Genomic DNA, 25,109 nt, shown 5'->3' with positions numbered 1-25,109 from the left:
AGTCACATATCTCTACTTCACTCAGGTCAATTTCTAGAGATCTACTCATTCTTTTATTTGGCATATATTCCCTTATTTCTTCATTTTGTTTGACTCTCAATGTTGGTTTCTGCATATTAGATAAGACTATTTTGTCAGACTGGCCTCATGTAGGAGAGAGGTCTCACCAACCATCCAGCTGGAAATTTTAAGATGCCTTCCAAATCATTGTTTGTCTAGACTGCTGTCTCTATTACTGATGCTCCCGAGAGATTCAGATGGGCCAAGCCCTGTCAATACCCTTCTCTGTACCCTGCCAGGTTTTCTAGATGCAACTGAAAAGGCTGAGATATTGGATGTTTGTTCTAGTTCCTTCTTTCTTCATAGTGAAGCTGAGCCTGGGCACAAGCATTTATTTCCTTCTTTTTCTACACTGAGTGAGGCAGGGGATCTGTGGCAAATGCCTGTCCTTATGTTCAGGCTTACACCCTCCACTCCCAGGGAGATCACTGATGGAAGTGGCCCTTTGTACATCCTCTTTGTTTCTGTGGTCTAGGTTCACTCAGAAATACACAGCCTCATTGACCCTTAGGGTTAGATTATTAAAGAGACAGTCTCTTGTGTGGGTGCTATAGGAGTTATAGCATGCAGTATGTAGACACATTCATTCCAGAAAGATTGGGTAGCCTGGTTTTATGACTAGGGTGAACTGGAGGAAGGAAATACCAAGCTGGCTCTGGCAGCTGAAAGTGTATTGCTTATTTGTCCTGTTAGATAGCATGTGCCATAGGCCCCTTCCACAGAGAAAATGGGTGCTGCATATCTCCACCCATTTTCTACATTGCTCCAAATGGATGTAGCTCTTAAAGTACTTTCCCATTTAAAACCACCACTTTGTTCTGTGATCTAGCAAGACTTGTATATGCCTACTTCCTTCCATTCCCAGAGCTAAGAATTTTAGGATAGGGTCCTTTAGGAGGTAACTGTTAATGTTGTCACTTGATATATGACATAAACTCACTTCTGGGGAGAAGCAAGACTTATATGTTTAAGGTACCTTCTCTGTACTACTCCTAGGGGATGAACCCCCTTGTGCATGTGTATAAAATCATGCTTTCCCCTGTGGTCTAGACAGACATTCATGTGTTTAATACCCTTGACTCCCAGGGTTAAGGTACTCTATGTGAGGTCCAAATCTGCTTCTTCACAGAGTATTGGGATTTTTTTCATGATGTTGTGGCATAAGCTCAGGGAACAGTCCACACCTTAGTATGACTTATCTTTTCTTCCTTGTTTGATGGGAATGTTTTCTTGCTGTCTGATAAGTAGAAGTCTTTGACTTTCTCTCAGAGGGATTGATCCATAAATAAATGTGGAGCATCCATGGGTGGGGAGCCAGGAGCTCCTATTCCACCATATTGTACTTGTCAATCTCACATCCATTTGAAAGGATAGTTAATTAACCCTACATTTTAGGTATCAGAAAGTTTTGACCTGAGTGTCAACTGTGAAATGTAAGAGCTATAACATTTAAAATATAGTTATAAATTAAAATAATTTTTATAAAAATCTTGAATGTAGGTATGATATGGCAATAATATTTTGAATAATGACAACAAAAGTAAAAGATTATTTGAGAATAAAATGATAGCCATAATTCTCTGGGACCTGACTTCTTACTTTTTGAGTCTAATTAATAACACAGGTTTCAGTGATATCCATGAAGCTAATTTAAAAAAAAATTATTGTACTGAGTTACACTGTTATATTTACAAAAGTGCTTACAATATATCATAGTTGAATTCACCCTCTCCATCACCCTCCTTTATCCCCTCTTCCCCCTATTCCTGGAATAGTTTCAACAGGGTCATTTTTCTGTTTTCATACATGAGTGCATTATATTTCTACCACTTTCATCCTCCTACACCCTTTCCTTATATCCTCCCCTCTCTCACTAGTACCAACCTTCCCCCCAGACAGGACCTGTTTTACCTTCCTGTTCTCCATTATTAAAAAAAGATATTTTTGTTTGTTTAAGATAGGGAGTTTCATTGTGATATTTCCATGTACACATGTATTGTAACTCAAATTGGTTCATCCCTTCTATTTTCTCCTTTCCATCTTAGTCCCCTTCTTATAGTGATTTCAACAGATTTAAAAAACCTACATTCATTCTCGTATAGAAAGTGCATCAACCATATTCATGGTCTTAACTTCCTTCTCTCACCCTCCCTCTGCCATTAGTGACCTCTTCTTAGTGTGACCTGTTTTTCATAATACTGCTTTACTCATATTAGGCCTAAATTCCACATATGAGAGAAAACATGTGGCCTATGACTTTCTGAACCTGGCTAATTTAATGAAGGTAAATTTTAAAATCATTTTTTTCCAAAAAGACCAAGTATGAATTACATCTTGTCATTTTTAATGTGTCTAGGGAGACTAGTGAAAACTTTCTGTAGTGAAAATATGTTTTGGACATTTTCCCTTTTTCTGGGAAGCTGAGATTCCTTTACGTAGGGGCATGTCTATAACCATTCTTAATTTTCTTCTTTAAGGATAAGCCTAGAACTCAAAGACTATGTGGATATCTTTTTCCTTCTTGGTAATTATCTCTTAATAGCTGGGTTAAAGTGAAGTCTTGATTTTAACTTCTCAGAATAGAAGTTATCTAGTGCTACATCAGAGCAGGCATGGGGCTGGGATATTTACTTGATTACAATTCCACCATTTTCCAGCAAAGACAGGCACAGTGGTATGACCCGTACCTTCCCAGACTAATGATTTTCCCTCCACATAACAAAGCAAGGCTATTTGTCAAGGAGTATTTCTGAAGGGTTGAATTTACATATTCTAAAGGTTTAGGACTATGGATTCACAAAACTTGGAATGGGATTGTTTAAACTTCATTTAAACAGAAGAGTAGTAAAAGATTTGTACTTGCAAACACACTAATCTTGTATAGGCAAATTCACTGCAAAATTGCCTTTGTTAAAACTCTGAAGATGACATGAAGAAGAACGAAATCTTATCATTCGCAAGTAAATGGATGGAATTGGAGAACATCATTCTGAGCAAGGTTAGCCAGGCTCAGAAGACCAAAAATTGTATGTTCTCTCTCATATGCAGACTTTAGATCTAGGGCAAATGCAGTAATGTGGTGGGCTTGGGTCCCATGATAAGGGGAGAGCACATACGGGAGGTATGGGGATAGCTAAGAAACCCAAAACATGAAAGTGTTTGATGTCCCCACTGCAGAGGAACTAATACAGAAACCTTAAAGCGACAGAGGTCAACACGAGAAGGGGATCAGGAACTAGTGAAAAGGTCAGTTTGAAATGAATCAATTTGGGATGTAACACATTTGTACATGGAAGCAATGCTAGGAATCTCTCTGTATAGCTATCCTTATCTCAATTAACAAAAAAGCTTGCTTTCTTATTATTGCTTATGTTTTCTCTTCAACAAAATTAGAGATAAGGGCACAACAGATTCTGGCTGGAAGCAAGGGAGGGTTGGGGGGAGAGGGAGGGGACAGAGGGTGGGGGTGGGGGGAGAGAAATGGCCCAAACAATATATGCACATGTGAATAAATGAATTTAAAAAAAAAACAACTCTGAAGCTGAAAGTAATGTTCTTTGACTTTTAACCTAGACATCTAGGTTATTTCTGCTTTGCTTTCAGGATCTGATAAAGTTGGTCAGAGTCAGATGTTAAGCAACTAGATTTTTAACCCTCTCATCAGCATTTACATTTTAAAAGAGAACAGCAAGGGAGAACAATAATTACTCCAAAGATATGAATATCCAACAGCTGAATGCCATTATAAGACACACCACCTGTCTGTGATAGCATGTTCCTTTTCTGTGTTTCTTTCTCTTGTTTTTTTTTTTTAACCTCCAAAAACTCTAGCTAATTGTGCAATCTTTATTTTGCTTCTGTTGTCAGTCTTGATGGACCCTACTCTTTCCCTTGCTGGTAAGCTGGCCTGGACCAGAGGTTCTCAAGATTTAGTGTGCATGGAACCAACCAGAGGCCTTGTTAAAGCATAGCTCACTGGGTCTCAGCCTCAGAGTTTGTAATGCAGTTATTATGAGATGCACAGCCCAAGAATTTACATGTCCAACCACTCCCTGGAGCTGCTGATGTTATAAATCAGGGGCCATACACTCAGAACAACTGGGGACATCTTAGAACAGTACCCACAGGTCTGCTTCCTTGAACCCAGAGCCCAGAGTGAAATCCAAGCTTCTGATATTTTGTTTTGTCCATGTTGAACCCTATACTTCTTCTCTGAGTAGAGATTCAAACAACTGGCCTCCACATATCAAAAATTTCCTCCTTTCAAGTCATGGTTCCTGGTGTAGAATGAACCCCCACACTGACAGGGTCTAGAGGAAAAGGGATGGTAGAGGGTGTAGGATTTAGTAAGTCTATTATGATTTCATATAGCTTAACCATAAGCTCCTTAAGGAGAGGAAGACATATAAATGCAGATCTATTATGGGATCTTGACGGGGACCTGTCATACAGAAGTCACTCCGGTCATTTCATGTTGCTGGGTATTTCCAAAGCCCTTTCTTGTGATTTAGGTGAGTGCAGGAAGGCGAGCCGTTCCAATATGTCTATTGTCACAAATGCAGTTGTCACTCCTTCTCCTGCACCAAGGACCATCCCTGAACGGTCTGTGTAAATGTGTATAGTCTAACCAATATGATAAGAAAAGAGTTCAGGGTCTTGAACTCTAAGTATGTTGAAGGCATTGATTCCAGAACATATAGTGATGTTCCTTCAGTTCTACTGATATTAAATATTAATATATCATGATATCCCATTAGGCCACAAGTGATGCATTTCTTAATTATTTATATATCAGTTCATTCTAGGAAAGACATGGTGGATTTCCTAAGTTTATTTTGTTTTACTTGAGGTGTAGTTGATTTAAATAGGTAGGGCACATCCTCTTCATGCAAAGGAACAATTACTACATAAAATCAATTTAGTTTCTCAGTAGGAGTCATGGACTGCTCTCTATTTTGCCCCAATTTATATAATAATCTTATCAATTTAGGACCCAGGCTTATACTGGAAAGGATCCTTGGTCCCATTATTTAAGACTTTCAATCAATCAATCAATATTTACTAAGCCCTTGGTATGTGTCAAATTGTAATGCCTCCTAGAATTTATATCTCAGCTGTGGGAAAAGGTGCATTCTTGGTGGTCATGGCAAAAGATGATCTTACCAGCTTATTAGGAATCCACATTGTGGAGGCTTAAGGTTCTGCTTCTAGAGTGGTAAAGGACGTGGGTAGGCTTATTAGGAGAGTGACAAATAGTAACTGGTTGTCACCTGTTAAAGAAGAGAAGGCAGCAAGTCAGGGACAGTACTATGTAATGGCATCAACTCTGTGATGTCAGCTTTTATGTAGAACCGTGGTGTTTTTGACACCAAGGAGGGATAAAAGTGATAATAATAGCCAACACTTAAATAGCACTTATGTTGCAGTCATTGCCTAAATGTATTGCCCAGTCTAGTCTTGAATCATGATTCTCCTACCTCTACCTCCTAAGTAGCTGGAACCATATAAGAGATAGTATCTGTTATAGCTGATGGTCTTATAACCATTCACGACCATACCTAGTATCATCTATTTTTAAGTATAGTTTCCTAGTGTTAAATATATTCACATTGTTGTGCAACAAATCTCCAGAACTTTTTCATCTTGGAAAACTGAAACTTCACAACTACTGAATAGTAACTCTTCATTTTCCCCTCTCTCCAGTCCCAGACAACCACCATTTTACTTTGTTTCTATCAGTTTTATTATTCTTGATGCCTCATATAAGTAGAATCATAGTATTTGCAACAGGCTTATTTTACTTAGTGTGATGTTTTGAACATTCATCCATGTGACAGGATTTCCCTTTTTCGCAAGGTGGGATGTAATTCCAGTACACATATGTGTATATATATATATTCCATATATACTGGAATATATGTATATATACATATATGCATATAATATAAATATGCATATATATGTAATACATAATATTTTGTCCATTTATCCATCAATGGATTTTTTTTGGCAGCATCGGGTTTGAATTCAGGGCCTCACACTTGCTAGGCCAGTGCTCTTACCACCTGAGCCACTCCACCAGCACCATCACTGAGTATTTGAGTCACTTCTACCTCTTGATATACATCAGCTCTTTGCTCAGTATTTTCTAAATAATATAGCCAGGTTTTCTATGTCCCATAAATTTTATTTCCCCTCATCCTGGTCTCCCTATCTCCCCTCAGGCTTGAAAATTCACAATTCACAATTGTCTATTAAAGACTGAAAGTCCAAATCTAAAGAAACCTCATCACAATTAATTGATTCAGAGGGGCATATCTATGTATATCTTTCACATATGACATCTCTGAAGTTAAGATGTATCATTACAGTTAACAACATGGTACAATAGCCACTTAGTCTGAACTGAAGTCACTTTTTTCCCAGAGAGCATTTATGTGGCTTCTGCAAGTCTCCAGGGCCACTGCTAACCTGAAATCTCTTTCTCTTTCCAAGGAGTTTTTGAATTCAGATTGCAAACTCCTACCAGTATGTGTTTCAGGTTTTTAGGACAGATTTTTCTTTTTTTTTTTTGTCTTTCCCTTTAGCTAGTGCAAGACTGACACAAGCAAGTTTCCTTGAAGCCCCTTTTTGCATGAAGATTGCTTCTCCTTTACTCGGAGGATTTGGGCCTGTGATGCCGTTTGCTATATGGGAATGTTAGAGTCCCCCTTTGATCTAATCTTGGCCCTAGTGATGATATCTCTTGTAACTAATGGTCTTACAACTAATGGTGTTTTAGATTTGGTACTATTACACAGACTTATTTGGCATGGAACCCATTTTTTTCTAAGCAACATGCATAGTGTCCTGTAGGACAGGTGCCATATGGAACCTTTTTGGGAAATTCTGGAATAGATCTTCAATGGCCTGCTATTTATTCTAGCCCCAATGTTTTGACAACAATAAAATGTACAAAAGCACAAAATGATGTTACAAACACTGTTCCTACAAGAATAGGCTATTTATGTTTTTCACTTTCAAATATTTACATTTTCTTTATAAACTTTAGTTAATGAAAAACAAAATAGCCTCATTTTATATACAAAGGTATATAAACTACAAAGTCTTTTCCATTATCCTCAAAATTTTCTTTGGATTATAAAACTATTTATATGTGAATATATCTTTACTTGTATATAACTGTGACTATACTGTTGTATTTTTCTTACTAAAAATATAATTTCACATTTTGAGAAACTGCTCTGATTTATATTCTTGAATGCCATTTTCCTTGGTGACATTCTGAAATACGGTTTTATTATAAATTACTTAGCTATTCCGAGTCTGTGGACATTTAGAATGTTATCATTTTACCTTTGTAGCTGTGAGTCACACAATATTGTCAAATTGCTAGCAGAAATACTCACTTGCTACCTTGGGAAGAAAAGACAAAATGATGAATAGTACAAGTCGCTGCCCAATTAGAACTGGTTCTCTCATTGAGAAACAAAGAAATGCATACATATGTCTAACAGAAAGATTACAATTACAGTTGATATGAGAGCATGGGAAAGGAGACAATGCATGAAGATCAGACATGACTTTGGGGGCTCAATTAGTTTGAAAGTAAGGCTATGAATTTTCAAAATGAAGTGGTGAGCTGAAGGGCTGAGAGTCTAGCCACCTGGAAAGATTCAGAGCGTGGTTTTTGTAAAGTTTTGAGACTGTGACGATGAGGGAGGAAATGCCTCCCCTAATATACTTCCCAATGGACCTGTGGTCAACTGAAGTCTCCTGATTTTTAAAATTCCACTTAACAAGAGCTCATTCAGAAATACCTTCTGAAAACTGCATGGCACTGAAGAGGGATCTTAATGGTATTGTATACAGTGAGAAGCCTGTTCTGGAACTCGTGTTTGACTGCTGTGAAGATGGAAACTCTGGTGATCCCCAGCCCCGTTGCCTCGTGTAAGTGGCCTGGTGCATCAGTGGCACTGAGAACTGGCTGTGAGGGATATGGAAATGGGATTGGCAAGAATTGCTGTCTTTTCTATTCCTTATTTTTCACTAGAAGGGCCTGATTAGCAACAGGTTTGAAGAATGTTCTGGCTTTTTTCTTATCCCTGTTTTTCTAAGGACAGTATTTTGTAAATAAGGCAAGTAAAAAGCAAACGTTATTTGGGAAAAATACTACTCTACAGAGGATGAGAATTTGTGAATGGGGGACATTTTTGCAGTCACCCTTCTCTATATTTTCACTGAAACCATCTAGCTGGATTTGGACTCCAGAACTTTGTGTTGGGTGATGAGGCTTTCTTAGCCCGTAAGTCCATTAGACAGTGATAATCTCCAGTCTTTCAAAGAAAGCTGGCTATCTGAGGTCTTCCTAACTCCTGCCATCTCTCTCCTAAACTGTTTTGATGAATTTGAATGCTCCATGGTGAAATGGAGCCAGTAGTAGTAATAACTCCAAGGCTCCCAAAATTTAGTAATAGGTGCCTCTTGAGAGGCCATTCATGAATAGGTCTAATCTTTAAGCACTTTCTCTCTCAGTCCTGCCAGGACTGAGACTTAATGTATATATCCTCCAACATTGAACCTATAGTTTTGGAATGTTCGTTCATTTAACAACAATAAACTGAGGACCAGTTTCAGGCCATGTGCTCCAGTGGCCTCCAGGGACATAAGAGTGAATTGGAGGACTGAGACTCTGGCCATCAGAGAACTTACAGTCTGGGAATGATTTTATTTTCATAAATATGAAACTGATGTTAAATAACTCCATAGTCACATTTCTCTTATTTCTTTAACAAAAGGGTTTTTTAAAAAATAAATTTGTCATGGATGAGACATATCTTGAGGCCTACCCCGACAATTCCCAGCGTGATTCAGAAACACCCAAATATCCTTCCCTGTACCTCTCAATAAATTGCTTTGAAGTAATCCATTCTTTAGCTGAAAGCATTTGACCAGATGTAAACGGATCGTGTTTTTTTTCCAGACGCAATGTTGACTTTAAAAAAAACCAGCAGTATAATTACTTAATGAAGTGACATGTGCAATTTTTTTTTTTTACTACCTTGGCTTATCTTCCAGAGCCTGGTGCAGTCTATCCAGGCTGTTATTCTGCATTAGCTCCAGCAGATTATACCCTGGCAGGTAGGCTGGAACAGAGGTGAAAACCAATCCAGCTGTGGGGTAAGGCTCCAAGAGGGCCAAAGGGTGGGACCATTCACTTTCTGTGGAGTAGTGAGACTTACCATGTCTCAGGTGGGGATGATTTGATGCAGGCTGGGTTGTGCTTGGTCTATGTACTTTCCTCTGGCTCATCAGTACTTCTCCTCTGTCATGACTGATTTGAGACACACTGGAGAGGGAGAGGAAATCTGCCTGAGAGGGACCAAATTCCCTTTTGATTGCTTTCCTTGATGAACTGTCCAGGGAGAGACAGCTGGGACACAGAACAAAAAATGTATGTCTTGTTGAAAACTAGAATCTTTGCTCAAGTAGGGAGTTCCAGAGGTAGTGAGTGTAGCCTCTCATTATATAAAGGGAGGATCCCTAGTCCATCAAAAGCTGAGAGTCATGGAGAATGATTTTCCCTTTAGTGTTCTGTCTACTCTGCTTGGTAAGTGACCACTCAGTTTATCATGAATTTAGCAAAGGTATTGGCTATATCTTTTGTATTTTCCTTTTTAAACAGTCTTCCTTGAACCTCTAATCAACAATTCCCTGCTTTATTTGGAATCTGGAGGATAAACACCCCAAAACACTCAGTCCCATATGACTATGCAGAAGAAGTGGACTCCCTTATTGAGAGAGAGCTAATGTCTAGGGTGGTATCTCCCAGAACTTAGATGTAGGAAGGCTAGGCCTGCCCCTAGGCAAACTGCCTTCTAGAATCATCTGGAAGCTTGAGGCCCCTTCTGCCAACAAACACTCTAACTGAACTGCCACTGAGATACAAATTAAGTATAGTCTGTCCTGATGAGATTTCCAGCCAGATTTCTGGGCCAGAGAAGTTTGGGTGAAGGTCACATATGTCTCTAAATTGGATCATGGACATGCTTTGTCCCAATCTATTACTGAAGCCTGCATGATTTTCATGGAGTCCATTGTAGTTTTGTACTCATTATTAATACCTGTAACTTATGTTAAGAGCACTTTATGCCTTCAGGAGTTTTAATAAAGATGAGCCTGTTCCATACCAGAGATAGAGCCAGGAAAAGAAGTATTGCTGAGGCCCTATTTAGGAAATTAACATTTGAAACTATGCAACTACTGGCACTGTGCACTTGTGAGATGATATTATCTGATGACAATTTATCACTGTCAGTGAGATACAGAGCTGTGTTTTTTTTTACTTTCTGCTGTGATATGGAAGCAATTATATTGTCAAGGCTGGAAAAACTTTAGTTCTGTCAAACAAAATAAGAAAACTTAAAATGAAAGCTTGAAAAGTGATGTGAAAGAGTGTGAAGCTTTGATGACTCAGGCTTTGATGACTTCATAGATTTGGTTACCTGTGAGTTCAGCTCTACCTGGCATGGCAGCACCTCTTCCTCTTGCTTTCCAGATGTGCTCTGTGGAAAACCCAGGGCAGAGCTGGTGCTCAGCCTCAGCCATTCTTCCTGGATCCCTCTAGTGGGTTTCTGCTAATTGCATAAATCAGTAACAGATGTGCTGAAGCTGAACACCTCGTATTTTATTCCACAGTGTGTTTTCTTTAAATGACAAATGTTTTTAAGGCCAAAAAAAGTCATTATATAGATTCCCTCTGCAGCACACAGCAAGATGGGGGGATACACATCTCCAAACAAGGCAATTCATGCCATTATTTGAACAAGTTGCTAAGCTAGTGGTCTCAGAGCAGAAGGTCTTTTGTAATGTTTAAGAACCTTATTAAGGTTTATATACATGTGGTATTCTATAAATCACGGATTTTCTGTTCTCTAATCTGTTTTTAGATTGTAATTTGTAGCTGGAATTTTTTTTACTCTATATAAAATGGTTGATAAGGCTGATAAATTATTCCCACAAATAAGGGAACAAGGAGGAGGTTTCTTTAAATAGGAAAACAGTTTAAGTTGGAAAAATGAAGAATTTGTCTCTCCCTTTTATTTTTGATCTATAAAAAGACACTTGCAGGCTTATAAGCAGACTAGTGGCAACTCATAGGAACATGATTTTTCTCTCTTCTTCTGAATACTGATGATAAGAAACAGAATTTGGAAGAAGAAGTGGCATAGTTGCCCCAAGGCGTATAGCAACCCTAGAGCAAATGTTTTTTTGTGGGACCTGTGCTTATATAAACAATTTGAGCTAGTCTAGTTTTAGGACAGAGTATTTCTCACCACAGAGATTCCAAGAGTCATTTCTTCTGCCCACATTTCCTCAGGGCATCTGGTCAACCTGTGTGGTGTGTATGTGTGTGCATGCGTGTGTGTGTGTGCATTGATGGGAGAGGTGGTAAAGGACCTGAACATGCCTGGAAGGGTAGAAACAGGGATGGGGTCCACATGGATCCAGATATGGGCTCGTATGCCTGGGCTCTAATGCCCTTCTCAGCTTATCCTAGTCATGGGGTGGAGGAGGGCTTAATTTTCTGAGTGGGTCTGAGGAACGTAAGTAGAAGTGAGGCACTTTATACCAAGCCAGACAAAGAAGAAGCCTGTCAAAGAAGAAATAAAGCTGTAGCTTTAATTTCTGTGAAAGCCCCTGAAATCTAAATTGAGCTAACTGGGAAAGATATGTTCTAATGTGAATACTCAACACACTTTGGTAGGGTCTGAGAGAAAGCCAGAAGGAGAATAAACAGTGACTGATATAATTAGGTGTTCATGAGGAAAATGCTAATATATTGAAGTGTTCATTTTATTTAAATCTTATTTGAATTTTCTATTGGTTTTGTGAATATGGCACGTTATTATAGGAATAAATGTGTATGGATAGTTCCAATAAAAAATTATATTTTCATTAAGAGTATAGTTAGTGGCAAATATACCTTTTTCCATTTTTAAATTTCATATATTAGTTATACAAAAGGGTTTCAATGTGATATTTCCATATATGCATATCATGTACCCCTATCCCTTCCTAACTCTGGCTCATCTCCCTTCCCCACTTCTTGAAACAATTTTAATAGGTTTCCTCTTTCCCTTGGCCCTTCCCCTCTGGCTGGTACCCACTCACAAACAGAACCTGTTTACATTCCTGACATTCATTTTTAAGGACTAGATTCCATATATGAGAGAGAACATGCAATATTTGTCTTTCTTAGTCTGGCTTACTTGACTTAACATGATATCTCTAATTCCATCCATTTTCTTGCAAACAACACAAGTCCCTCATCTGTAAATTAGGGACTGTTAGCAGTACCTACCTCATAGGTTCATTAGCATTCAATAAGTTAATATATGGAGTAAGGCACAGAGTAAGTCATCAATAAATATTAGCTATTTTTAATTTTCTTGTGGTTCTGAGGAGAAATAAACACTCTTCCAAGAAATTGCAAAAACTCATTGAAACTTTATTCTGATTTTTGCTTCCTGTCCTGTCTTACTTCAATCGTGAAATCTGGGCTCCACATCTGAGTGCCAGTTGACTAATGTTGCTGTCAAATAATTGTAGGTTTTAATGCTAGCCAGTTTGTCATCAGGAGGGTACTTTATTTCAGACTCTCTGCTACTGACAGCTTAGTACACCATCACTTCCCAGATTCTTTCTTTCTTCATCTTGTTTTACGAGTGCAAGTTGAGTGGAGGATGAGATGGAGGGTGAAGAAATGATCTAGGGGCACCAGGCTCTGCACAGGACTACAAGACCTCAGTTTGACTGCATTCTCCCCCTTTTATTTTCTATACTACTATCATGAATTGATACATTTAAGGAATGAAAGTCAATGTCATCCTCAAACTGTTGAAGATTTGTGTCAGCCCTCCTGTTTTTATTTTTTAAATGGGGATAATGTAACCCCAGTCTTGACTTCTAATTGGAATTACCTGGGAAAAATTTAAAGCTGAAAATACCTAAATTCTCCCCCAACCCCAGACATGTTGATTTAATTGGGCATGAGTGTGGCATGGCCCTCAGGCTTTTAAAAATCCTTATATTCTCCGAAGTCTCACCAGGCTGTGACTAAGAGAGACAGTCATATATTTGCTTTTTATTGTAAACTATAACAAATTTACAAAAGTACACAATCCATAAATGTCAGCTTAGCGAATTGTTAACAAGTGAACAAGTACCATGATCCAGTGCAAGAAGTAGAACATTGCCAAATGCCTGGAGCTCCCCTTGCTTCTTCTAGTCACACTTCTTTCCCAACCATCTAGAGGTAACCATTATCCTGACATTGTATGATCACTTTTTCCTTTGTTTTTATAATTTTATGAATTGTGAAGTAGTAATCCTTAAATAGCATGGAACTTTTGGGCTTTATTTAAATGGAGTCATACTTTTGTGTCTGGTTTATTTTGCTCAAAATTGACTAAAGCTATTATTAAAAATTATTCATATGTGTATATTTGTGTAAGCATTTTGTTGCTATGACAAACACCTGAGAGAAGCAATTAAAAGGAGGAAGGATTTATTTTGACTTATATTTTCAGAAGTTTCATTACACAGTCAGCTGGCTCCATTGCTTTTAGGCTGATGGCAAGGAAGGACATGGCAAAGAAAAGCTGTTTTATGTCATGGCAGCCAGGAAGCAAAGAAGAGTGATAGGAAGGGTCCCAGACCAAGATATACCCATTAAAATATGCCCCCAGAACCCTAGTTCCCCCAAGTAGGCTCTACCTTCTGCAGTTCCACCACCTCTCAAAACTGTATTCAGATTTTAAATCCTTCAGTGGATTAAACTATGCATTAAGCCAGAATCCTCCTGCTCTAATTATCTATGGAAACACCCTAACAGACACACCCAGAGGTGTGCTTTTACTATACATCTCTCAATCCAACTAAGTTGACAATATTAATCATCACAGTATTTTTATTCATTTGAAGTTTTGGATATAACTGCAGTTCCTTGCTTTTAACTATTCTGTAATATTCCTTCATATCAGCATACTACAAATGTCTTTCTCCAGCCCACTCCTGATGGATATTGCTTGTTTTTGGTTTTAGGCTATTATGGCCAATGTTTCTATGAGTATTTGTATATGCATCACAGTACACAAAAGTAGGCATTTATGACCATATACATCTAGAAGTAGATTTGGACATATTTACTGACCACATGGAAGAGAGAGGCTGAGGTGTAGTTTTGTGGATGCTTGGGGTATGCTGAGAGCTGGAGGCTCTCAGGTTAATTCTTTGAGGCATGAACACTGATCTTGTTCCTGATTTGCAGGAGACAACTGAGAGGTGCAGTCATGCTTTTGATAACTTTCTTGGTCTGAAGAGATAAGGTTTGGTGCCCATCAAAGAGAGATCCTGATGAAACACTTTCCACTCTGGGCTGGAACCCAAGGGTAACCTATCAGTGGGGTCACAGACTTTACCACAGCAGGACACCTAGCTGGCTTAGAAAACGTTAGGCTTTTATTTCATCTTCAGAAGCTACTAGAAGGAAACATAGCCTCTGGAGAAAGTTAACATCATCCTAAACTGAGAAGTAATTATTAAGTTGTAATTTTCTCCTTGCTCTTGATAGGTATTTCCATACTATCTTGTTAGTTCACTGATGTGTTGACGAGATACTTTTTCGATGTCTCAGCTTTTTTGTTATTTTCATTGGGATGTTTGCTGTGAATTAATGTTCACTACATGTCCTGCATCCTATATGAGTACCATACACCCATGCTTGTTTCAAATACCTCTGCTAAAACACCTTGGGGCCTCCAGGGAGTGCCAGTCTGTTCTCACGGTTGCCCAAATCTCTTGGCTACCATTCTGCCCTTCTACAGGTTTTCTCTAGCCACATTGAGACTCATATCCTTCAGACAACTGTTACTGTCTTATACCACTGTCTCCATCACGAGCATGGAATTTATTAAGTTAGAGTTGACCCAAACTGGTTAATAAGTACTAATTGTTAAATTTGCAGGAATTTTGTGAGCCACTGATTAACTATGGCCATATTACTAATATATTAAATTAATCTGATCATTAAATGAATTATATTAAAGACAAAAAAATAGGATCAATATGCTAAGAACTTGTCATTTCCTAATTTTTTTTACTATGTTTTACTATTTATGCTCTTGAAGTGGTTTTATGTCGATTGGATCTGTGTGGTAGAAATCTGTGTAATGGTGTTGCATGTCTCTTCTTAACTCTACATTAAGTGACATCATTGCTTGAAATCAGTCCTGGAAGAATGTTTACACCATGGAAGTTGGCAAATGCCACAAATGAGAATTTTTCCTAAGAGCCAGTTTTTAAACACTTTTCACTATCACTGGACCTAAGCCCCCTTTACGAATCCTTATTTCCGAGTTCAAATTAGATTATGAACTAACAGAGCTCAGAGAATAACAAAAGGGAATTATATTGCACAGAACTTAAAATTGGCTATGGGAACCAGTAATTCTGAGTTCTTCTGAGTTATTGCAGCACTTGATGATAGTTCCGAATTTTTCTGCTTTGCCCAAATCCTGTCTTGGCTGTTGGCGGTAGAATTCAACTTCCCTGCCTTGCTTCGGCCTACTGTCAGACAGAATGATGCTGAGCAGGCTTTTCCTACATGGGCTTCAAGGCTTCAACTCTGAGATACAAAGAGAATAGAACAAGTCCCTCTCTCACCTTTCCACACTGTTCTTTTCCCCTTAAAATTGACTCCCTGCAAGATGGTTGACAGCAGGAGCTAACCTTGCTGACAATTGCTCAGAGTACAATCATCAGCATGTTCCAAATAATACAGTGTCTGTATTATTTGGTGTTAAATAAATCCACCTGTGGAGCTCAACAGAACAGTGTTGAGATTTGGCCTTTGAAGAATGGCCTCCAATTCCATTTTTCTTGAACAAATACACACCCATTTCAAGAATAAATTATAATGGTAAAATACAGAGTAGTCCAAATTCATAATTAGCACTAAAGTTACCAAAATATTTTCTCTTTGCTGGAATCTTTATCCAGAGGACATATTTAAAGAATTGTCTTATTTACATGACAACTTACCTTTGGCTTTCAATCTGAATCATTTGCTTTTAAGGTTTCTCCATGCTTTAGGACTTCTCTAAGAAGAAAACATACTTCAGAATATATTCCAAATCTGACATGTGTCCCTGCTGGTCACTTGATACTGCTACCTTCATCTTCCACTTGGAATACTGCTCTAGACTCCTGCTTGGATTCCCACTTCCACCATTGCCTCTCTTCAGTTGTTTCTCAGCACAGCACCTATAGCGATCCTATTAAAATATAAACAAGATCAGGTTGCTCCTTTTTTTTTTTTTTTTTCATTTTTCTTTTATTATTCATATGTGCATACAAGGCTTGGTTTATTTCTCCCCCCTGCCCCCACCTCCTCCCTTACCACCCACTCCACCCCCTCCCGCTCCCCCCCTCAATACCCAGCAGAAACTATTTTGCCCTTATCTCTAATTTTGTTGTAGAGAGAGTATAAGCAATAATAGGAAGGAACAAGGGGTTTTGCTGGTTGAGATAAAGATAGCTATACAGGGCATTGACTCACATTGATTTCCTGTGCGTGGGTGTTACCTTCTAGGTTAATTCTTTTTGATCTAACCTTTTCTCTAGTACCTGGTCCCCTTTTCCTATTGGCCCCAGTTGCTTTAAGGTATCTGCTTTAGTTTCTCTGCATTAAGGGCAACAAAAGCTAGCTAGTTTTTTAGGTGTCTTACCTATCCTCACCCCTCCCTTGTGTGCTCTCGCTTTTATCATGTGCTCATAGTCCAATCCCCTTGTTGTGTTTGCCCTTGATCTAATGTCCACATATGAGGGAGAACATACGATTTTTGGTTTTTTGAGCCAGGCTAACCTCACTCAGAATGATGTTCTCCAATTCCATCCATTTACCAGCGAATGATAACATTTCGTTCTTCTTCATGGCTGCATAAAATTCCATTGTGTATAGATACCACATTTTCTTAATCCATTCGTCAGTGGTGGGGCATCTTGGCTGTTTCCATAACTTGGCTATTGTGAATAGTGCCGCAATAAACATGGATGTGCAGGTGCCTCTGGAGTAACAGTCTTTTGGGTATATCCCCAAGAGTGGTATTGCTGGATCAAATGGTAGATCGATGTCCAGCTTTTTAAGTAGCCTCCAAATTTTTTTCCAGAGTGGTTGTACTAGTCTACATTCCCACCAACAGTGTAAGAGGGTTCCTTTTTCCCCGCATCCTCGCCAACACCTGTTGTTGGTGGTGTTGCTGATGATGGCTATTCTAACAGGGGTGAGGTGGAATCTTAGTGTGGTTTTAATTTGCATTTCCTTTATTGCTAGAGATGGTGAGCATTTTTTCATGTGTTTTCTGGCCATTTGAATTTCTTCTTTTGAGAAAGTTCTGTTTAGTTCACATGCCCATTTCTTTATTGGTTCATTAGTTTTGGGAGAATTTAGTTTTTTAAGTTCCCTGTATATTCTGGTTATCAGTCCTTTGTCTGATGTATAATTGGCAAATATTTTCTCCCACTCTGTGGGTGTTCTCTTCAGTTTAGAGACCATTTCTTTTGATGAACAGAAGCTTTTTAGTTTTATGAGGTCCCATTTATCTATGCTATCTCTTAGTTGCTGTGCTGCTGGGGTTTCATTGAGAAAGTTCTTACCTATACCTACTAACTCCAGAGTATTTCCTACTCTTTCTTGTATCAACTTAAGAGTTTGGGGTCTGATATTAAGATCCTTGATCCATTTTGAGTTAATCTTAGTATAGGGTGATATACATGGATCTAGTTTCAGTTTTTTGCAGACTGCTAACCAGTTTTCCCAGCAGTTTTTGTTGAAGAGGCTGCTATTTCTCCATCGTATATTTTTAGCTCCTTTGTCAAAGATAAGTTGCTCATAGTTGTGTGGCTTCATATCTGGATCCTCTATTCTGTTCCACTGGTCTTCATGTCTGTTTTTGTGCCAGTACCATGCTGTTTTTATTGTTATTGCTTTGTAATATAGTTTGAAGTCAGGTATTGTAATACCTCCTGCATTGTTCTTTTGACTGAGTATTGCCTTGGCTATTCGTGGCCTCTTGTTTTTCCATATAAATTTAACAGTAGATTTTTCAATCTCTTTGATGAATGTCATTGGAATTTTGATGGGAATTGCATTAAACATGTAGATTACTTTTGGGAGTATAGACATTTTTACTATGTTGATTCTACCAATCCATGAGCATGGGAGATCTCTCCACTTTCTATAGTCTTCCTCAATCTCTTTCTTCAGAAGTGTATAGTTTTCCTTGTAGAGGTCTTTCACATCTTTTGTTAGGTTTACACCTAGGTATTTTATTTTTTTTGAGGCTATTGTAAATGGAATTGTTTTCATACATTCTTTTTCCGTTTGCTCATTGTTAGTGTATAGAAATGCTAATGATTTTTCTATGTTGATTTTATATCCTGCTACTTTGCTATAGCTATTGATGATGTCTAGAAGCTTCTGAGTAGAGTTTTTTGGGTCTTTAAGGTATAGGATCATGTCGTCTGCAAATAGGGATATTTTGACAGTTTCTTTACCTGTTTGTATTCCTTTTATTCCTTCTTCTTGCCTAATTGCTCTGGCTAGGAATTCCAGTACTATGTTGAATAGGAGTGGAGATAGTGGGCATCCTTGTCTGGTTCCTGATTTTAGAGGGAATGGTTTTAATTTTTCTCCGTTAAGTATAATGCTGGCTGTAGGTTTGTCATATATAGCTTTTATAATGTTGAGGAACTTTCCTTCTATTCCTAGTTTTCTTAGAGCTTTTATCATGAAATGATGTTGGATCTTATCAAAGGCTTTTTCTGCATCTATTGAGATGATCAAGTGGTTTTTGTCTTTGCTTCTGTTAATGTGGTTTATTACGTTTATTGATTTTCGTATGTTGAACCACCCCTGCATCCCTGGGATGAAGCCTACCTGGTCGTGGTGAATAATCTTTTTGATGTGTTGCTGAATTCGATTTGCCATTATTTTGTTGAGGATTTTTGCATCAATGTTCATTAAGGAGATTGGCCTATAGTTCTCCTTTTTGGAGGTGTCTTTGCCTGGTTTTGGGATAAGTGTAATAGTGGCTTCATAAAATGTGTTTGGCAGTTTTCCTTCCCTTTCTATTTCATGGAACAGTTTAAGGAGGGTTGGTATCAGTTCTTCTTTAAAGGTCTGATAGAATTCAGCAGAGAATCCATCAGGTCCTGGACTTTTCTTTTTGGGGAGACTCTTGATTGCTGCTTCAATTTCATTTTGTGTTATAGGTCTATTCAGGTGATTAATTTCCTCTTGGTTCAGTTTTGGATGATCATATGTATCTATAAATCTGTCCATTTCTTTTAGATTTTCAAATTTATTTGAATATAGGTTCTCAAAGTAGTCTCTGATGATTTCCTGGACTTCCATGGTGTTTGTTGTTATCTCCCCTTTTGCATTCCTGATTCTACTAATTTGGGTTTTCTCTCTCCTCATTTTAGTCAGGTTTGCCAGGGGTCTATCGATCTTGTTTATTTTTTCAAAGAACCAACTTTTTGTTTCATTAATTCTTTGTATGGTTTTTTTGGTTTCTATTTCGTTGATTTCAGCTCTTATTTTTATTATTTCTCTCCTTCTATTTGTTTTGGGATTTGCTTGTTCTTGTTTTTCTAGGAGTTTGAGATGTATCATTAGGTCATTGATTTGGGATCTTTCAATCTTTTTAATATATGCACTCATGGCTATAAACTTTCCTCTCAAGACTGCCTTAGCTGTGTCCCATAGGTTCCGGTAGGTTGTGTTTTCATTTTCATTGACTTCCAGGAACATTTTAATTTCCTCTTTTATTGCATCGATGATCCATTCTTCATTAAGTAATGAGTTATTTAGTTTCCAGCTGTTTGCATGTTTTTTGTCTTTACTTTTGTTGTTGAGTTCTACTTTTACTGCATTGTGGTCAGATAGTATGCATGGTATTATTTCTGTTTTCTTATATTTGCTGAGACTTGCTTTGTGCCCTAGGATATGATCTATTTTGGAGAAGGTTCCATGGGCTGCTGAGAAGAATGTATATTGTGTAGAGGTTGGATGAAATGTTCTGTAGACATCTACTAGGTCCACTTGATCTATTGCATATTTTAGATCTTGGATTTCTTTATTGATTTATTGTTTGGATGACCTATCTATTGATGATAATGGAGTGTTAAAGTCTCCCACAACCACTGTGTTGGCGTTTATATATGCTTTTAGGTCTTTCAGGGTATGTTTGATGAAATTGGGTGCATTGACATTGGGTGCGTACAGATTGATGATTATTATTTCCTTTTGGTCTATTTCCCCTTTTATTAGTATGGAATGTCCTTCTTTATCTCGTTTGATCAATGTAGGTTTGAAGTCTACTTTGTCAGAGATAAGTATTGCTACTCCTGCTTGTTTTCGGGGGCCATTGGCTTGGTAAATCTTCTTCCAGCCTTTCATCCTAAGCATATGCTTATTTCTGTCGGTGAGATGAGTCTCCTGTAAGCAACAAATTGTTGGATCTTCTTTTTTAATCCATTTTGTCAAACGGTGTCTTTTGATGGGTGAATTAAGTCCATTAACATTAAGTGTTAGTACTGATAGGTATGTGGTGATTCCTGCCATTTAGTTATCTTAGTTGTTTGAAGGTTTGATTGTGTGTACCTAACTTGATGTTACTCTCTACTGTCTTGCTTTTTCTTATCCTGTGGTTTGGTGCTGCCTGCCTTTTCATGGTTAAGTTGGGTGTCACTTTCTGTGTGCAGGATCCCTTGCAGAATCTTTTGTAATGGTGGCTTTGTGGTCACATATTGTTTTAGTTTCTGCTTATCATGGAAGACTTTTATTGCTCCATCTATTTTGAATGATAGCTTTGCTGGGTAGAGTATCCTGGGGTTGAAGTTATTTTCATTCAGTGCCCGGAAGATCTCACCCCACGCTCTTCTTGCTTTTAATGTTTCTGTTGAGAAGTCTGCTGTGATTTTGATGGGTTTACCTTTGTATGTTACTTGTTTTTTCTCTCTTGCAGCCTTCAATATTCTTTCCTTAGTTTCTGAACTTGTTGTTTTAATGATGATATGTCGTGGAGTAGTTCTATTTTGATCTGGTCTGTTTGGTGTCCTGGAGGCCTCTTGCATTTGTATGGGAATATCTTTCGCTAGATTTGGGAAATTTTCCGTTATTATTTTGTTGAATATATTACGCATTCCCTTCGCTTGCACCTCTTCTCCTTCTTCGATGCCCATGATTCTCAAGTTTGGTCTTTTGATGGAGTCGGTGAGTTCTTGCATTTTCTTTTCACAGGTCTTGAGTTGTTTAATTAATAGTTCTTCAGTTTTTCCTTTAATTACCATTTCATCTTCAAGTTCTGAGATTCTGTCTTCTGTTTGTTCTATTCTGCTGGATTGGCCTTCCGTTTTGTTTTGCAGTTCTGTTTCGTTCTTTTTTCTGAGGTTTTCCATATCCTGGCTGTTTTCTTCTTTATTGTTGTCTATTTTTGTCCTGAGTTCATTTATCCATTTATTCATTGTGTTCTCTCTTTCATTTTGGTGTTTATACAGTGCTTCTATGGTTTCCTTTATTTCTTCTTTTGCTTTTTCAAATTCTCTATTTTTATTGTCTTGGAATTTCTTGAGTGTCTCCTGTACATTTTGGTTGACCCTATCCAGTATCATCTCTATAAAATTCTCATTGAGTACTTGTAGTATGTCTTCTTTTAAATTATTCTTGTAGGCTTCATTGGGTCCTTTGGCATAGTTTATCTTCATTTTGTTGGAGTCTGGCTCTGAGTTTCTGTTCTCTTCATTCCCCTCTGGTTCCTGTACTAATTTTTTGCTGTGGGGAAACTGGTTTCCTTGTTTTTTCTGTCTTCCTGTCATTGTCCTTGGTGTTGTTACTGTCCCTGTACTGTGTGTAATTAAGTATTTTCTAGCTTGTAATAATAACAATGGTAATATTGAGAATGGAAGAGTGAGCTGAGATGGAAAGCAAGAAGTTAAAGAAAAGGGGAAAACAAATATACAGACAAGAGGGAGAAAGCAGAACAAGGTATCAGACAAGAGAGTTTCAAAGGTATAAACAGGGAGTGTTAGTGTACTAATCGACAGTAAACTGAACAGACAATAGAGTGACAGAGAGAGGATTGAAAATCAAAGATAAAAAAAATTAAAAATAAGTATATGAAAGTAATATCTATTTATAAAAATGAATTAAAATAAAATGGAAAATAGAAAATTAAAAAAAAAAAACAAAAAAAAGCAAAAAACCAAAAAACTTCCAAGTTTATATGCAATGCAATTTCAGTCTTAATAATTTGGATGTCTGTCTCAATCTCCAGTCCTGGAGTTGGTGCCTCAGATGTTGTTCTGTAGTTGTCTCATCAAAGGGGATGCATAAAGTAGAACAAAAGTACACTCACACACACACAGAAGATAAAAAAAAAAAAAAAAAAGTCCCACCAAGTGTCCCCAGTTCAAATGCAATAGTTTCAGTAAGTTTTTCGGCTTGCAGGTGTAATTCGGTTGTTCTCTCATCAAAGGTAGGGAGAAAAAGAAAAAAAAGCGTCTGGAGGCAGTTCTGAGAGTGGTATCTGCAACTGTGGCTTGCCTGCCTGCTGCTCTCAGCCTGTAGCTGGCGGCGTTATTTATGCAGATCTCTGGGGTGAGGTTAGCACTCACCTGGTCCCACAGGCTTTGTTTGCTCAGAGTTCTCCTGTGCGGCGGCCTCTGCTACAGGCTTTTCCCTTTGCAAGCACTGGGAAAGGTGCCACTGCCCCGCGTTGTCAGGCCTGCGTGTTTATTTACAGTTCACGTGGGAAGTGGGTCTTCCCTCCTCTCACAAGCGTCCCCGCTCCTGGTTGCTGGGCGCGCGCCCCGCTCCCGCCAGAGCCTCTCCAGCCCGCTCGGCTCGTTTATTTACAGTCCCGGGAAGGGTTCCCTTCCCCCAATCTTCAGCGCTCAGGGCGCCCCACCCTCTTTCCAGCGTGTCTTAACTGTTCTTATTGCTTAGTACTCAGTTTCTCTTTTTTTCCCGGGTGGAGGTCAGTCTGTCCAGGGGGCTATGCTGCTCTGGCCCAGGCTTGTCTGTGGGGGAACCGCGGTACCGCGAAGCTCACCTGGTCCGCGTCTTCCCAAGCTGTATGGGCGCCGGCCACTGGCGGCCCGGGGGCCTCCTCGGTTCTCCGTTTAACGTGAAGTGGAGATTCTCTGCGCCGGGCTCGTAATTAAAGGTGCTGAGCTGACCACAGGGTGATGAAGAAGGCATGAGCCCTGCAGGCGGATCTGAAGGGGTTACTCCTTGACTTAAAATCTTCTAATGTCCTCTTCCATTTAGGGAATAAACCACAGTTAACTCTATAAGATTATCCCCTTCTCCCTTTTTGAGTCAGGGTTTGCCATGTAGCCTAGACTGGCCTTAAACTCCCAATCCTTCTGCCTTAGCCTCCTGAGTGCTGGGATTCCAGGCATGAGCTACCATGCTTGGCTCTTCTTTCTTGCTATTGACACCCATTATTCTCCTTATTAGTTACTCCACTTCACCCAGTTGGTTGTCTGGCTGTTCTCTGAGCATACTGGATGCTTTCTTGTCTCAGGCTTGCCTTATGGGATGTTCTTACAGCATGGAATGTTTCTATCCCAGGTAGCTGCATATTTAATCCTTATGTCCTTCATCACCTATCTCAAATGTCGCTTTTCAGTGAGACCTTCTTTAATCACCTTATTACAACCCCAGCCCTCTCACATTCCCTGTCCTTCCCTATCCTTTCCTCATTCACTTGCTCACCCCCTTTTCTCCAATGTCTGTAAAATTTGATCTTATTTGTTGTCTTCCTCTCACCACTAGAATGAAAGTTTAATTTTTAATTTTTTAAAATTTATTTGTATGTCTTGATTCCACCTATGACATAAAATATGCAATATTTGCCTTTTTGAGACTGATTTATTTCACTTAACATGAAAAATTGACATGAATATAAAAGAGGAATTGTTTGAGGTGGGGAACCAGTGGGAGGGGAGAAGTAAGAGGAGAGGGTGGTGGGAGGGGGTGGATATGATGGAAGTACATTATATACATACATGAAAATAGAATGAAACTCATTAAAAACTTTAAAAGTAAGTTGGGGATAAGAACGAATAATAGAGGATGTGAATATGATCAAAGTACATTTATATGTATATGTGGAAATAGCACAATGAAACACACCTTTGTACAATTATTATAATACAACTTATAAAAATAAAATGATGAAAAAAATGCACATTTATGAGAAAATTTTCTCTGAGTGACCATGTTGAATTATCATTTCCTGGAACCGATAACCAGTGATTTCTCAACAAATGTTGAAGGAATGGTGAATGGTGTCAGAGTGGTGGAATGGTCATTGGTTAAGAGCTGGACACGTAGATTTTAATTTTATCTTTGACTATGGGAGAAACTGTGAAAGATTCTCTTTCTACATAATCAACAAAATGGAGACATTGTGCTATTCCACATGCTTCATTGGTTTTAGAGAGGTGCACGTAAGGAGGTCTTGTGTTACTTGCTCTGTACAGTTGTGAGGGCATATTTTTATTGTCTTGCTTGCTTATACCCAGTATATTGAGCAGTGAGTTCCCTGATCACCTTCCCTCAAACCTCTCCCAAGAAAAAGCTCTCCAACAGGCTGGGGATAGCAAAGCCTCTAAAGACTTTAGCAGATTCTTTGTCTATCACTTAAGAGCAGGTGTTTGCACTCACTGTAAGCCATTAAAAACCTGGAGAATGAAACAGCAACACGCCAAAAGGGTCTGAGGTCTCACATGTGTCTGGCATTTGTCAGGTTCACTACATGCGTCATCTTCTTCACTGCCCTCCTGCAGGGAGGATATGGTGGCTCTTCAGTGGTTGGGAGATTGAAGTTCAGAGAGATCCGGTACCACACGAAGGTAGCAGAGTCGATAAGAGGGTAGACCTAGCTAGTGTGTGTGTGTGGAGGATCTCCTATTTG

General features: G+C 38.6%; 1 protein-coding gene across 4 annotated transcripts in view; it reads left to right on the top strand.

Moving 5' to 3' along the window:
- Atp8b4 (ATPase phospholipid transporting 8B4 (putative)) overlaps positions 1-25,109 on the top strand; it is a 258,513-nt gene that overhangs the window by 211,852 nt on the left and 21,552 nt on the right. The window lies entirely within an intron of this gene.

The sequence above is a fragment of the Castor canadensis genome, chromosome 2 (genome assembly GCF_047511655.1).
Source record: "Castor canadensis chromosome 2, mCasCan1.hap1v2, whole genome shotgun sequence".
Classification (NCBI taxonomy): domain Eukaryota; kingdom Metazoa; phylum Chordata; class Mammalia; order Rodentia; family Castoridae; genus Castor; species Castor canadensis.
This window is presented reverse-complemented; position numbering and strand designations above follow the sequence as displayed.